We start from the raw sequence: 16,489 nt of genomic DNA, 5'->3' as shown, positions 1-16,489 counted from the left end.
TGGACAGGGGAGCGCTGAGAAATAATGGGTAAACAATTGTGAGGAGCCACATAAATGCTAAATAATGCTCATGGTAATAAGCTTTTATTAAAGTCAGCACCTTGATAGGCAGCTCACAATCGGATACCTTGGCAAATGTGTAAATTGACGTGGCTGCTCCCTGTGCACACCAGCACCATCCTTTAAAACAGAAAAAAATAAATGAGCCTATGGTCATGATATTCGAAGTAGTTAGTGATCAAACAACTGTCTGGAGAGAAAGCTGGTGTGTGAAGTGTACAATGGGAGCAGGAAGATAACGGCACATCACAGCCCAGCTCACGCAGAGGATAACTCATGAATTGACTGGATGCTTGCTGGTGCACACACCATCCGCTCCAGGGTGGTACTCTAACCCCGTCAGGACTAGGTGCTGCCACCAAAAGGCCCAGCAGACAGGAAGGGGAGTGAGAAGGAGCCAGAACAGAAGCATCTCTGGCAGCAGCCCTCTCTGGCCCTCTTGGCCTTGGAAAGCCACCCCTGGGGGAGGAATGAGCAGCCAGCACCAAGGGCCCTACCTTGGAAGGGCACCAAGGAAGTGGTGGGGGGTGTGAGGGAGGAGGGATGAGCATTGCATTTCTCCCTACGAGAATGAAATATGCCAACGCCAGGAGAGACTTCAGTTGTCGTTATAACTGAGCCTCCCCACACAGAGATATGAGTCCACCCCTTAGAAGCAAATCTTCCTCCCCCAAAACCTCCCCCCAAAATATAACATTAACATCACAAAAAATGAATTCTTTTTTGTGGGTCCTACCATCTCTTTGATATAAATACACAAGTGCCTAAACATTCTTTCCCATCTCCCATCCCACATCGGCAATCAGATTGTGACACACACACACACACACACAAGCACATGCTCACACAAATACCACACACACCCAATTCCTTTGTTAAGCCCTGGCTCAGCTATTATAAGGTACCTGTGGAGTGTAGGTCACATAGTAGAAAAGTTTAAATTACTGTTGCTTCTACTCTGAAAAGCAGACAGGAAGAAAAGACAATAAAAAAGAAAACACTTATTTTAAGGCTGATACTAAACACTCTACTCCACGTTCACTGAGGTCAATTTCCCACTGTGGGATGGGGAGAATCGAGATGATCTCTGAGGTGCTATGAACCCACAGTGCAGACTTCACGTTTTGAGGCTTGACTAGAAACGACGGGGACGTGAAAAAGAACATGGCGAGATAATCCTAGTCTTCAGGAAATTATGGTTTAAACTGGGCTGGAGAAAGACCAAGATCCTCAAAAAAATCTAATTGATTTTAACCAAATGGAGTAATTTTAAAATGTTAAATACACTGGGATATCATATTAAAAGTATTCTGGGAGAGCATGCCGCATGGGACGTGGTAAGTGCTGAATTTCCTGCTGCTAAGGGAGGCATTCCTATCTGCCAGTGTCTCATGCTGCTCAGACCTGAACCATTCATTTAGGTAGACCATTTGTCCAAGTGCGTCATTTCCCAAAATAGCCAATGGAGGACTCCAGGGAGAACTGTCCTGAGGAGATGTGGTCATCCTCAAGGCCAAATCAGTCTAGACTAAGATGGTTCTTAGCAAGACTGCCCAAAGGGCTTCTAGACTTTGTTTGGTAAGTGTTGTTAATGCCTTGGTAACAATGGACTGTTGATAAGGTGGGAGATAATGTCAGAAGGAAGGAAGGTATCCGCTCACATCTTTTGCTTTTAACTTAAGCTAACCCATAAAATCCATTATCAAACCCCAAGGAATGCTCCCAATTATTGTCTTGGACCCTTCATTTCGCTTTGCTTTGTCTTTTTTTTTTTTTTTTCAACTCTCTATTTCTGTTTTTACCTGGCACTGACTCGCTTGACTCCTCTTCTCCTCTCAGCTTCTGGCTCTGTGCTCCCCCTTTAGACTTGATGAGTAATTTTGGTTTTCCTGCTTTTCACCTTTGGCACCCCTTCAAAAATGGGTTAGGTTTATCTTCTGGCTCTTTCTACTTCTGACTGCTTGGAAGTTTGGATCATACTTAGCCAAGTTTTGATCCCAGGACCTTTCCCTGGCTTTGACCTGTCTCAGTGGCATCTGTGCTGGGCTTGACTCCTCCAGGTGAGGGCGTCGGCAAGAGGGAGGATCAAGCAAAGATCAAGCAAGGAAACAGGAAGAATACCTGGCTCAGCTTAAACTGTGCAGGGCACTGAGGCCTTGCTGGCCGTCCAGTCTCTGCCTCCTTCTTCCTCTGCTGCTTTCATTCCCTCCCGTCTCTGACTTTCAATTTTTATTAAGTTTCCACCTTCTGACTGCTCAATCCTCTTCTAGCATCCCTTTGTAAGCTTGAAATGGGAGTGGGAGTGATATCCATTAGCCAAAATAAGTTCCATAGCTGGGAGAAACTGCTGAATCTCTGGTGTCTTTATAGCACTTATCAAATCCCAATTAACCATATTAGTTGGCAAACTGCTCTGGCTTCCCAGGCAGTCAGCTGGTAGGTGAGTCAATAAATATCTGTCAGATGGATGGATGCACACTCACTAGTTGTGTAGCATGGCATCAGGTACTTTAAATAATACAAAGTATAAGACTTCATCCTTGGCTGAAGAAGGACATCTTCTCACGGCCATTCACAAAAGGACTGTTTGGAAACATCACCAAGCGCTAGACCAGCTTCGCTACTTCTTCTAGAAAACAAGAAGAAATCTCTTGTTTCAAGAGATGTTTGTGTCATCTCTTAATGCACAACTGGCTTCATGTGGGCAAAAGGGAACATGAGCAAAGCCCTGGTTAAAGCATAACAGACACCCTTGGGCTAATGAACTGTCGAAGGTAGTAGTGTCAGCGGATTTTCTACATAACTGCTTTGTAAACAGCAACACGCATAAACCATAAACAAGGAGAATGAAGTGAGCACCCACAGACCCACCACTCATGTCAAATCATACAATGTTGATATCACCCCAGAAGCCTCCACTCTCCTGTCTGATAATCTTTCACTTACTTTTCTTTATAATTTCATCACCTTTATAGACTCCCATAAAACATTTAGTTATATCCAGTTTGGGGATCAAAATAGATTAAAAAACAACAATTGCAGGTGCATTCAACATTGGACATGAAAAAGAAAACTGGTTTTTTAATAAGATACTTCAAGTGTACACTTTCCGTAGGTGATCAAGACATTTACTCTTTCGTCCATTTTTATGTTTGCTGACTGCCAATCACTCTACTCCTTAATACTTCAAAGGTATTTTTCCCAAAGCTGCCTTTTGTCTTACACTAATGCTTTCCCGGACTCAAGTGAATTTTGAAGGAGACTGAGCTCATCATGATGAAATGGATGTTGACATTCCATAACCATCACTGTAATTATTCCTAATTTGTACTTTGCTTCAAAAACTCTCTTCCCTTGCCCCCTAAAGTCTGTACTTTCAGAATAGCATCTACAGCTTTAATTATACCTGACAATAAACTACTCTCACCACAAAATCTTGTTAATCACGGTGTACGTTACTATCTTCAAGTATCCTGTTTTTTTAAAACTGCATTTATATCAGGTTCCCAAAGAGTTACAATATTAGCAATGAATGTTTTAACTGTTTCTGTAATTACCGTTTGTAATTACTACAAATCAAAGTTGTACAAACTTTGGATTGGAGGCTGGTTGAATTATCTACCAAACTGGGGTGAATGGTCTTTTAATCAACTGTATGCTGAACAAATCTACAGAGTAAAAACTGAGATGGAATTTGAGTGACTTGGTGTCCATCGAGAATCAAATCTGATGCTGTAGTGTTAACAAGGGACTTCAGGTCCAGAATGATTCTGTTAATCACACGTCTTCCAAATTAGTCAGTTAATGTTGTGGGTCCTGATGAGACAGGATTTAGGAAGGCAGAGAGCGGCGGGGAATGCTCCTGGTGATAGGATCCTTAGAGCAAAGGACAGAAGACAAAAGGAGAAGGCTGTATTCATGAGAAGTGAGCTGGACCATAAGCGCTATAATTAGAAGCTTATAATGTCACCACACTGCTTTCTGTAATGTAATATTTTTGTTGTCTGTTATTTTCCTTGATTCAGGTTTTGTATTTTTCATGATGTAATAGTGAGATCTAGTCTCATTTTTCTGTGTATTTGGATACATTGAGTAGAGTGCTCTGGCTGAGTAAAGAGTTTCACATATGGGAGACTTGAGAAACAAGAGTGGCAAGGAAAGTTAGGTCAGATTATGAAAATTCTTAAAATGTTTCTATTGGACTTAATCCTTCAGAAGTCATTTAGTGTTCTCTTTTCTTTTTTTGTAACTGAGAGCACCATGAGGAAAGGAGTGTTTTTGATGATCTATTTTATTTTATTTCTTTCTCTTTTCTTGGAGGAAGATTGGCCCTGAGCTAACATCCGTGCCCATCTTCCTCCATTTCATCCGTGGCTCGCCTGCCACAGCATGGCCTGATCAGCAGTGTATAGGTCTGTGCCAGAATGGGAACCTACAAACCCCAGGCCGCCAAAGAGGAGCACACAAACTTAACCACTACACCACCGGGCTGGCCCCATTTTTGATGATTTCTAAGGGGTAAAAACTAGGCAGGGAGATTAGGTAAGATGATATAGCAGAAATTCAGGCATTAAGAAATAAGGTTAGACTAGGCTGGCGATGGCGGCCATGGATTGGAAAGGAAGGAAGGATGGATGCAGCATCATAAGGGAAAAATTTGCTTCTTTCCCTTTGTCTTTTCAGCCATTTGGGCTTAACGGTGTTCAGTGCTCCTGATTTATTTCCCTTCCCATTTATATTTTCCTTCTTCCCTCGATAATCTACTTTTGCTTTCCCATTTTTCCCTCTCTTCTCTCCTTTGCTTGCATTCTTATCACCTTCCCTGATAGGACGATGACTGAATCGGGCAGGTAGACATGAAATGGGAGATCTGAGTAGAAACTAACTATAAGATTTACTAATTAGAGTATGTTGCTGCTTAACACATTTTTTTTTAACCTTTCATCTGCAGTTAAAAAGAAGAAAAGAAAGGTGAGGAGGCAAAAAAGGAGTAGAGAGGAAAAGGGAGAGACTCATTTATCCATTCATTCAAGAAGTGCTGTGTTTCCAGAGAAAGAGAGAGTGCCAAAGAGATAGAGAAAACACCACACAATAATTTGTGTTATTGTAGTTGTATCATCTATTTCCCCTTCTAACTCAGTTGGGTAAAGTAGAGATGCCAGATGGGAGGCTAAAGACTAAGGTGAGATGGGCAGTCTCCCTCCCTCCCTTATTGCCTGCTGCTTCTCATATCAAAAGATGGAGTCTACATCCCTCCCCCTAGGCCTCAGTGACTGGCTCAACCAATAGGATGCTGTGGAGGTGACTTTCTGGGACTTCTGAGGCTAGGCTGTAAGAAGCCTGGTCTTTTGGAATATATCCTCTTGGGATGCTTTCTTTTGGAACCCAGCCACCACTTTGAGAGATGCCCAAGTCACACGAAGAGGCCACATGCAGGCCCTCCAGTTGGCAGCCCCGAATAAGATAACAGCCAGCATCCTCAGCAAACACAGAAATGAACCATCTTGACATCCAGCACAATAGAGGCAAAGAGGATTTCAGCCCAAGCTGACATCTGACTGTACTTCCTAGGAGACCCCAAGCAAGAACTGCCCAGCGAATCCCAGCCAATCCACAGAACAATAAGAGACAAGAATAAGTTACTGTTTCAAGCTACTCTACTTTGTTGTGGTTTGTTATACAGCAATAGATAACTTTTTTCATCCTTACACGAGACACAAAGAATATCGAAAGTTTGAAGATTCATGATGCCACCCGGAATGCATGTATATTTTTTACGTATTTTTTTCCTTTTAAAGGTCACTTTCTTATTCATTAGCCTTGAAATTGGAATTTGAATTGACCTTGATCAGAAATCCTAAGAAATGCTTAAGCAAATATTTTAAGCACTATCATATTTTGAGTACTAGTTCAGGATAAAGTGGTATTGATGTGACAAGAATAATGGATGTGTAATTAGAAGATGGAGTTTAAGTCCTAGTTCTGTCATTTATTACTGTGTGGCCTACAACAAGTTATTTCACATTTCTGCTTCCTAGTTTCCAATGCTATAATGTAATCGAAGGTATTTAGTGATGCATGACAAAACACAAACATTCAGCGAATTTCCATTTCTTTCCTTCCTATGAAAGTCCTGTACTCATAAGTGCAACCATATCAGAGCCTATCATACTGCTTCCTAAAACTAAATATTTTTATTATGTATCAAATGTTTCCCTTGATAACTATTGCATAAGCTTCCATAGTGTTGCCTTTACTAGTGTGATCTGCCTCACTTTTCCTGTGGGATAGTTTATTTAATAGATTTTGGGGACTCATCCTGTTGCTGGATTCTTACAAAGACTCTTTTGTGATAACCTTCTTTGGTTTTCAAGGACATGACCCTGTTTCTCGAGTGTGGTTCCCTACTGTAGCATAAATGTTAACAAGTTAAATGCATATCACATAAGAATTTTAATTGTTCATCATATGTTTATGTATTGAAATATAGAGTCGAATTGATATAATTGGTAACATTACCCATTTGCTTTGATTTGAGATGTCAAGTGATTGAAAAAATTTTTAATTCAGAATTGAATTACCTTGCTTATTTGAATTTATCATTTTTGCGTAATTAGGATGAACTAATTTTTTTTTTATTAATGTTATGATAGATTACAACCTTGTGAGATTTCAGTTGTACATTTTTGTTAGTCACGTTGTGGGTACACCACTTCCCCCTCTGTGCCCTCCCCCCACCCCCCCTTTTCCCTGGTAACCACCGATCAGATCTCCTTATCAATATACTAACTTCCAACTATGAGTGGAGTCATATAGAGTTAGGATGAACTAATTTAATTTGCAGTTATCCTTAAATGACTTAACTGATGTCTGCTGAGGTTCTCAAGGCCACAGGATTATGGAGTCATGCTGAACATCACTCTGTCTCTTAGGGTTGGAAGTACAAGTGCACCTTGTGAAGCCTGGAGACAGAAGTTACAAGCTTGATTTTTTCTCCATTAATGTTTTTTTTCTGTTTTGTCCCCCTCACCTCACTCTAGGCTGCGTCATGTTTCCCAGAAGGACCACATATTGCATTTGGAGGTGGTCCTCCTTTTCCAACTTTGTTCTGATTTTATGTCATTTTTACTTGGTGTTGAGCTCACATCTCAGTTCTGCAAAGGAAAGCTGGTTATTTATCTGGTAACTTGTGGTTGGAATCCCCAAGAGAGTGCTCTTTATAGAGACTGAGGGTCCTTTAGCAAATATTGCTTTTTGATGATGCATTTTAATAAGCCTTTTAAAAATCTGGATACCAGACTACCGGCTAGGGTACCTGGAAGCAATAATTTTAAAATAGTGCTTTTCAAACTGCAGGTCCTGACCAACTAGTGGATTATGAAATAATTCTAGAGAGTGTGACAAGCACTTAAAAAACAATGAAACAAAATGGAATAGATAATATTAGAGTGTATTACACGTAAAAAGGTAAGAACAGTTTCATAAAATTTTTATATTCCTTTGGTGTGTGTGCGTATATACTGATTTACGATAAAAAATAATTTATAGATTTATTTTGTGAGTTGCCATCAAAAGAATTTGAAAGTCACTGCCATGGATTTAAAGTTATCTGAAACACAGTTTTGTAATATAGCAGTTTGAAATGAAGCCCCAACAATATATGTAACAAATAAAAGCGTAGATAGGTTTTAGCTGCAAATTTTAAAGGGATTGGCAAGCTACTTTTCCTGAGAAGTCTAGCCCTGGGATGACTGGGTATTTTCCAAAGGGCCAGGAACCAGTTATCCCAATAAACGGTAGGGGCCTCAATGCTCTCTCCCTGGGAGGCTCTGAGGTAACGTTCCTCATCTCACTTGTAATGCTGCTGTTGCCTTGCTGCAGTGGCTGTTGGAAGTACTGCGTCTTCCCTAACCAGATCAGAAGGACCCAGTTTTCCCAAAGTCTTGGTCTGCCAGAAAGATGGCATTGCACTTCTCCCCGATTTGTGGGACCTGCACCCAGCTTGGAGAGCTGGAAAACTCCAGCCCTTAACTCCCCTCTTTGCTAGGGAACCACGTTTTCCTTCCCACTGGGTCCTTGGAAGTTGGGAAGCAGCAGTAAGGTTACTTGTGTTTTATCCACACCATGTGCGTCTGTGTTTTTGTGTGAAGGCTGACTCATGTGGAGGAAAGTTCTATGCCTAGAATTATAAAATTAATGCTAATCAGAGTAATGCAGCATGCCACTTCCAATCTGCTAATGAGCTTTGGGGAGAGATGGCACATCTTCCTGCAGCTGATGGATGCCCCTTTTAGAGGATCTACGACATCCTCCCCAGGTCTTCACTCAGCTGGGCTAACACACTTCAGAACAAAATAATCCTCAGGGCAGGATGGGACCCCTTGCTTTTTGGTTCTTGTCCCTTGAATCAGTCTACTCTCTGTGCCACTAAAATGGCTGCCTATTAAACTCATCAGTGGAATCTGCCATACTGTGTCACTTAAACTTTTTCCATCTGCTTATGGTTTTTACTTGTTTTTCATAGAAAGCCCTGACCTAAATCTCTACTCTTCTTTTATAATGCTTTCATTTTGACCTTACTACTGCTGAAAGTCAACCAAACTCATTCATCACTGTCCCTCCCCCCAATCTCCATGAACATTATCCTGTTATCCAGGTTTTTAACATCCACTCAAGAGATTGTCAACAAAAATGGACTAAACCTTTACATGGAACTTCTTTACCCCCACATGGGACATTTTCAAGAATAGGAGCTTTCAGATGAATTAGCAATGTAGATAAATTTGTTACCAACACTAGAATCTCATTCTAAAATATTTTCTACAGCTCAAAACATGGCATAAGGCAGATTCCTATTTAAGAGAAAGGGCCTTCTTTTAAGTTGTCTTGAAGATTCTGAGACTGTCCTTACGAGCAGTGCTATGAGAGGATACGAGGCACAATCTCAGTCACCCCAAGAGTTAATTTAAATGGAGAAAGTGAGATGGTTTCCCAAAACATTGGAATTGATTTTTCCCTGAGTCTCTCCATAGTTGTAGATTCTGATAATCACAGAATATAGAGAAGGAAGAAACTTGGTGTTCCTTCTAACTGCCTCATTTCACAAACCAAGAAATTGAGGATCAGAGACATGAGGTCATTAAAGTCATCCAGTTACTTAGTTGCTTACTTCGACTAGGGTGGTTTCAGAAAGGATGCAGAAAAGTACAAGTATTTGAGAGCTAGTTAGGGACTGTATTAATCAACACTGTAATAATCAGCTCTGTGTCCTTGGGTGCTGCGACAGCTGGGGGTCCACTGCTGCAGCTGACAAATAAAGTGTGAGGAAGAAACAAAAACTGAGGGAGTCCATCGCCACTAGACCTGCCTTATAAGAAATGTCAAAAAGAGCTCTCCTGTCTGAAATGAAAAGGCAAAGGATACAAAGCTTTAAACAAGTTGATAAATAGATAAAATCAGAAAACTGCAACTCTGTATCAGAACATGTTAGTAAACAATTATGATGCAAAGGTTAAAGGGAAAGAAAGCATTAAAAATAACATTAACCGTTCCAATTTGGTAACAAATTCACAATACAGAAAGAAAGAATTTTGACAACAAAAATAGCAAGGGAAGAAGAAAAGGACAGAACTTGCCTAGTCAAATGAAGCAAAAATGCTATCAGCAGAAAAAGAACTATCTCATCTGTGAGACCTTTTATACAAACCTCATGGTAACCACAAAACAAAAATTAAGGCAGAGTCACGAAACATAAAAAAAGAGGAAACTGAAAAACACATCACCAAAAACCGTCAAGCTGAAATTGTAGTGAGAAACACAAGGAAAAAGAAACAAAGGAAATATAGAGCAACCATAAAACAAAAGATAAAATGGCAATAGTAAGTCCCTATATATCCATAATCATCCTAAATGTAAATGGATTGAATGCACCAATGAAAAGACAGAGAGGCTGGACAGGTTAAGAAAAAGACCCAAAAATGTGCTGCCTCCAGGAGACCCATCTCAGCTCTAAAGAAAAACATAGGCTCAGAGTGAAGGGGTGGAAGATGATACTCCGACCAAATGACAACCAAAAGAAAGTGAGTGTAGCCATAATTCTATCAGACGAAATAGACTGCAAGCCAAAAAAGACAAGAGACAAAGATGGGCATTATATAATGATAAAGGGGATAATCCATCAAGAAGACATAACATTTATTAATATATATGCACCTAACGTAGAAGCACCAAAGTCTATAAAACAACTATTAACAGATCTAAAGGGAGAAACTGACAGCAACACCATAAGAGTAGGGAACTTTAATAGCCCACTTACATCAATGGATAGGTCTTCTAGAGAGAAAAATCAACAAAGAAACGTTGATCTTCAATGAAACACTAGACCAGATGAATTGAACAGATACATATATAATATTCAATCCAAAAGCAGCAGGATATACATTTTCTCTCAAGTACACATGAAACATTCTCAAAGATCCACTGTTTGTTGGGAAACAAAACAACTCCCAATAAACTTAAGAAGACTGAAAAGATATCAAGCATCTTTTCCAACCACAATGGTATGAAACTAGAAATCAACCACAAGGAGAAAGCTGGAAAAGTCACAAATATGTGGAGCCTACACAACGTGCTATTCATTAACTATTGGAACAACAACAAAATTAAAGGAGAAATGGAAAAATATCTGGAGGCAAATGAAAAGGAAAATACAGTGTACCAAAATCTATTGGATACAGCAAAAGCAGTACTAAGAGGGAAGTTCCTAGCAACACAGGCCTACCTTGTGAGACAGGAAAAATCTCAAATAAACAATCTAACAATACATCCAACAGAATCAGAAAAGAAGAAAAATGAAGAGCCCAAAGTCAGGAGAACAAAGGAACTACTAGAAATCAGAGCTGAAATAAATGACACGGAGAGTAAAAAGAAAATAGAAAAGATCAGCGAAACTAAGAGCTAGTTCTTTGAAAATATAAACAAAATTGACAAACCTTTAGGTAGAATAAGACAAAAAGAGAGAAGCCTCAAATAAATAAAATCAGAGAAGAAATCACAAGCAATATAACAGAAATACAAAGGATTACAACAGTATTCTTTATCAATGTTATAAACTACATTAACAAAATGAAGAATAAAAATCACATGATCATCTCAACAGACGCAGAGAAAGAATTTGACAAGATTCACCACATATTTATGATAATAACTCTCAATAAAATAATTATAGAAGGAAAGTACCTCAACATAATAAAGGCCATATATGACAAACCAACAGCTAACATTATACTCAATGGTGTAAACTGATAGCTATCCCTCTAAGAGCAGGAACAAGACAAGGATGCCCACGCTCAGCCTTCTTAGTCCTAGCCAGAGCAATCAAGTAAGAAAAATAAATAAAACATATTCAAACTGGAAAGGAAGAAGTAAAACTGTCACTACTTGTGGATGATGAGATTTTACATATAGAAAACGCTAAAGAATCCATCAAAAAACTAAAAACAAACGAGCAGAAATAAAAAATCAAGAATACAATCCTATTTACAATCACAAAAAGAATTAAGTGGGTAGGAATAAATTTAACCAATGAGGTGAAAGACCTATACACTGAAGACTATAAGACATTGTTGAAAGAAATTAAAGAAGACATAAAGAAATAGAAGGATATTCTGTGCTCATGGATTAGAAGAATCAACATAGTGAAAAAGTCCATGTTACTTAAAGCAATCTGCAGATTCAATGTAATCCCTATCAAAACCCCAATGACATTTTTCACAGAAATAGAAAGAAGAATTCTAAAATTTACTGGAAACAACAAAAGTCCCCAAAGAGCCACAGCACTCCAGAGAAAAAAGAACAAAGGTGGAGGCATCACATTCCCTAATTTCAAAGTATACTACAAAGCTGTATTAATCAAAACAGCACGATACTGGCAGAAAAGCAGACACAGATCAATGGAACAGAATTGATAGCCAAGAAATAAACCCATACATTTAGGAACAGCCAATTTTCAACAAAGGAGCTAAGAACATACAATGGAGAAGGGAAAGTCTCTTCAATAAACACTGTTGGGAAAACGGACAGCCGCACACAAAAGAATGAAAGTAGACCATTATCTTACACCATGCACAAAAATTAACTCAAAATGGATTAAAGACTTGAATGTAATACCTGAAACCATAAAACTCCAAAGAAGAAAACATAGGCAGTAAGCTCTTTGCTATCATTCTTAGCAGTGTCTTTTTGAATATGTCTCCTCAGGAAAGGGAAACAAAAGAAAAAATAAGCTAATGGGACTACATCAAACTAAAAAGCGTCTGTATGGCTAAGGAAACATCAATACAATGAAAAGACAACCTAGCAATTGGAAGAAGATATCTGCGAATCATTTATCCAATAAGGGGTTGCTATCCAAAATATATAAAGAACTCAACAACAAAAGAACAAACTTAGTCAAGAAACGGGCAGAGGATTTGAACAGACATTTTCCCAAAGATATACAGATGGCCAACAAGCACATGAAAAGATGTTCAACGTCACTAATTATTAGATAAATACAAATCAAAACCACAATGAGATATCACCTCATGCCCATCAGAATGGCTATTACTAAAAAGACAAGAAATAAGAAGTGTTGGAGAGGGGCCAGTGCCATGGCCGAGTGGTTAAGTTCGTGTGCGCTACTCACTTCAGCAGCCCAGGGTCTTGCCGGTTTGGATCCTGGGCCTGGACACGGCACCGCTCATCAAGCCATGCTGAGGTGGCATCCCACACAGCACAGCCAGGATATACAACTAGAATATACAACTATGTACTGGGAGGGTTTTGGGAGAACAAGAAGGAAAAAAAGATAGACAACAGATGTTAGCTCAGGTGCCAATCTTTACAAAGAAAACAGAAGTGTTGGAGAGGATGTGGAGAAAAGGGAGCCCTCATACACTGCTGGTGGGAATGTAAATTGGTGCAGCCACTGTGGAAAATAGTACAGAGATTCCTCAAAAACTTAAAAATAGAATGACCAGGCATGACATCAGCATCACGGCGGAGTGAGCTCTTCCCTTAGACTCTCCTCCCTAAGAAAGAATGAAAAGGACATTCATAAACCAACAGAGGACAGGCACACAACACAAAAGACATCTGAGAGACCCATGCAGCCAAATGCCTGAAGGTGGAGGTGCTGGACCCCCCAGGAGGAAGGAGGAGGAAGTAAGGGGATCTCCTCTCCCTCCCCAGCAATGACCTAGGGCACAGGACCATGCACAGCTCTGAGAAAAGAGGGGCCTGGGGGGAGACTCTGTAGGAATGCCTTCGCTCTCCAAGTTCCCTCACATCCCATAGGAAAGCTCCACAGAGGAGGCTAAGCTATTGTGGGGTTGTCTTCATGAAGCCAGCACGCCAGGAGGACAGACAGCGAGGGCAAACAGAGAACACCCACGGGATGGCACATGCAAAAGAAGTGCCCCTCCCCCTGCTGGGCTCACAAGCTCAGCCAGTCAGCCAGAGCAAGGGACCCCGTCTAGAGTGCCCGTGCGTACATTAGCAAAGCAGCAGCTACAAGCAGGCAATCGCAGATGGGTCCTGTCAGCATAGATTCCAAAGGACAAGCACAGACACCAGGGATCACAGCAGGCTCAGAATACACAGCTCCTGAACCTCCTCCAGTGGTGGCAGGTGGAATCTGCAACCAGATACTATCTATGTGAAGGCACAAACCAACCCCATCAAATAGTATGAAGAAATATATTAATAGTCCAGACCAGAAGGAAAATGAAAAGCACCTAGAAATCAATCCTGAAGGCACACAAATTTACAATGTAAACGACAGAGAATTCAAAATAGCTAACATTAAAAAACTCAACGAGTTACAAGAAAATTCAGATAGTTCAATTAAATCAGGAATAAAATTAATAAACAGAGGGAATACTTCACAAAAGAGATTGACCCTACAAAGAGAAACCAATCAGAAATGTTGGAGATGAAAAACACAATGAGATAAAGAAAAATCTGGATACCCTGAATTACAGAGCTGACGTTATGGAAGACGGAATTAGCAATCTGGAGGACCGAAATATAGAAAGGCTTCAGATGGAGGAGGAGAGAGAATTAAGACTAAAAAGAACCGAAGAAATTCTCTGAGAAATATCTGATTCAATTAGGAAATGCAACATAAAAACTACGGGTATTATAGAGGGAGAAGGGAGGGAGAAAGGAGCAGAAAGTCTGTTCAAACCTGGGAAAGGAGCTGGAATTACAAGTAAAAGACGCTAACAGAACTTCTGATTACATCAATGTAAAAAGACCTACTCCAAGGCATAGAGTAGTAAAACTGGCAAAAGTCAGTGACAAAGAAGAAATATTTTTAAAGGCAGCAAGGCAGAAGAAAATAACTTACAAAGACCATATCAAACTTTCAGGAGATTTCTCAGCAGAATCTTTACAGGCTACGAGAAGGTAGAATGAGATATTCAAAATTCTGAAAGACAAAAACCTTCAGCTGAGAATACTCTATCCAGGGAAAAATATCCTACAGATATGGTGGAGAAATACAAACTTTCCCACATAAACAAAAGCTGAGGTAGTTCATCGCCACAAGACACCCCAAACAGGAAATGCTCAAGAAGACCTTCATACCTGAAAAAGAAAAAAAAGAGTTCACAAAGCCTTGAGCAAGGAGATAAATAGGCAGCCAAAGTCAGAAAATTGCAGCTCTCTACCAGAAGAGGTTAGCAAAAACTTAATTATGACATGAAAGGTAAAGGGAAGGAAAACATCAAAAATAACTATAATCTTGTGATTTTAACCACAAAATCACAACACAAAACAGAATGTGTTATGACCAACAAATCAGAGGAAGAGGAAAGGGATGGAACTGGCTTAGACCAAGGAAATAAGAGGCTATCAGAAAATGGTATATCTCATCTACGAGATTTTTTATACAAACCTGATGGTAACCACTAAACAAATAATCAGAACAGAGACACAAATGATACAGAAAAAAAGAAAACTGAGGGGCTGTCCCAGTGGCATAATGGTTAAGTTCACATGCTCTGCTTCAGCCACCCAGGGTTTGCAGCTTCAGGTCCCAGGCACAGACCTATGCATCTCTCATCAAGCCCTGCTGTGCTGGCATCCCACATACAAAAAACAGAGGAAGATTGCCACAGATGTTAGCTCAGCAACAATCTTCCTCAAGCTAAAAAAGAGGAAGATTGCTTACAGGTGTTAGCTCAGGGCCAGTCTTCCTCACACACAAAAAAGAGAAAACTGAGAAAACCATCATAGAGAACTACCAAACTGAACTGGCAGTCCAAAATACACAAGACAAGAAACAAGGGAAATACAGAGCTGCAAAACAAGTGATAAAATGGCAGCGTTAAGCCCTTATATATAAATAATCACTCTAAATGTAAATGGATTGAATTATCCAATCAAAAGACAGAGTGGTGGGATGGATTGAAAAACAAGACTCATCAATATGCTGCCTCCAGGAAACACTCTTAGCTCTAAAGACAAACACAGGCTCAGAGTGAAGGGACGGAAGATGATACTCTAAGCTAATGGCAAACAAAAGAATCAGTTATTGCAATACTTATATCAGACACAGTAGACCTCAAGATAAAAAAGGCAATGAGAGACAAAGAGGGGCAGTATATAATGGTAAAAGGGACACTCCAACAAGAAGACATAACACTTATAAATATACGTGTACCCAACAAAGGAGTACCAAAGTACATAAAGCAACTATTAACAGACCTAAAAAGAGATATTAACAACAACATAATAATAGCAGGGGGCCCCAACAGTCTACTTACATCGATGGATAGATCATCCAGACAGAAAGTTAACAAGGAAATAGTGGAATTAAATGGAAAACTAGACGAGATGGACTATATAATAGATATATATGGAACATTCTGTCCAAAAATAGCAGAATACACATTCTTCTCAAGTGCACATGGAGCATTCTAAGGACAGACCATATGTTTCGAAACAAGATAGGCCTCAATAAATTTAAGAAGATTGAAATCACATCAAGCATCTTTTCTGACCAAAATGCTATGAGACTAGAAATCAGCTACAGGAAAAAAGCTGGGAAAGTGACAAATATGTGGACACTAAACAACATGCTACTGAACAACCAATGGATCATTGAAGAAATTAAAAGAGAAATCAAAAATATCTGGAGACAAATGAAAATGAAAATACACCATACCAACTCATACGGGATGCAGAAAAAGTTGTCCTATGAGGGAAATTCATAGCAATACAGGCCCAGCTTAAAAAAACAAGAAAGATCTAAAATAAGCAATCTTAAAATACAGTTAGAAAATGGAGAACCAACAAAGCCCAAAGTCAGCCGAAGGAGGGAAATAATAAAAATCAGAGCAGAAATAAATGAAATTGAAACCAAAAAAGAAAAAAGAACAGTAGA

At 39.7% G+C, this 16,489-nt stretch overlaps 1 protein-coding gene across 5 annotated transcripts in view; it reads right to left on the bottom strand.

Annotated features, from left to right (window-relative positions):
- Positions 1-16,489, bottom strand: part of LOC138919041 (ATP-binding cassette sub-family D member 2-like) — a 173,057-nt gene that overhangs the window by 10,672 nt on the left and 145,896 nt on the right. For 2 of the 5 annotated variants that reach the window (XM_070243000.1, XM_070243002.1), the window contains one exon: positions 14,460-14,688. The exons of the other annotated variants lie outside the window; for them this stretch is intronic. The gene's annotated coding sequence lies outside the window, so the exon portion shown is untranslated. Of the gene's footprint in view, positions 1-14,459; positions 14,689-16,489 lie in introns of those variants that run through there. 5 annotated transcript variants of the gene reach the window in all.

This window comes from Equus caballus, chromosome 19 (genome assembly GCF_041296265.1).
Source record: "Equus caballus isolate H_3958 breed thoroughbred chromosome 19, TB-T2T, whole genome shotgun sequence".
In the NCBI taxonomy this organism is placed as follows: Eukaryota; Metazoa; Chordata; class Mammalia; order Perissodactyla; family Equidae; genus Equus; species Equus caballus.
Note: the sequence above shows the minus strand (reverse complement) of the source record. Positions and strands in the feature narration are given on the sequence as shown.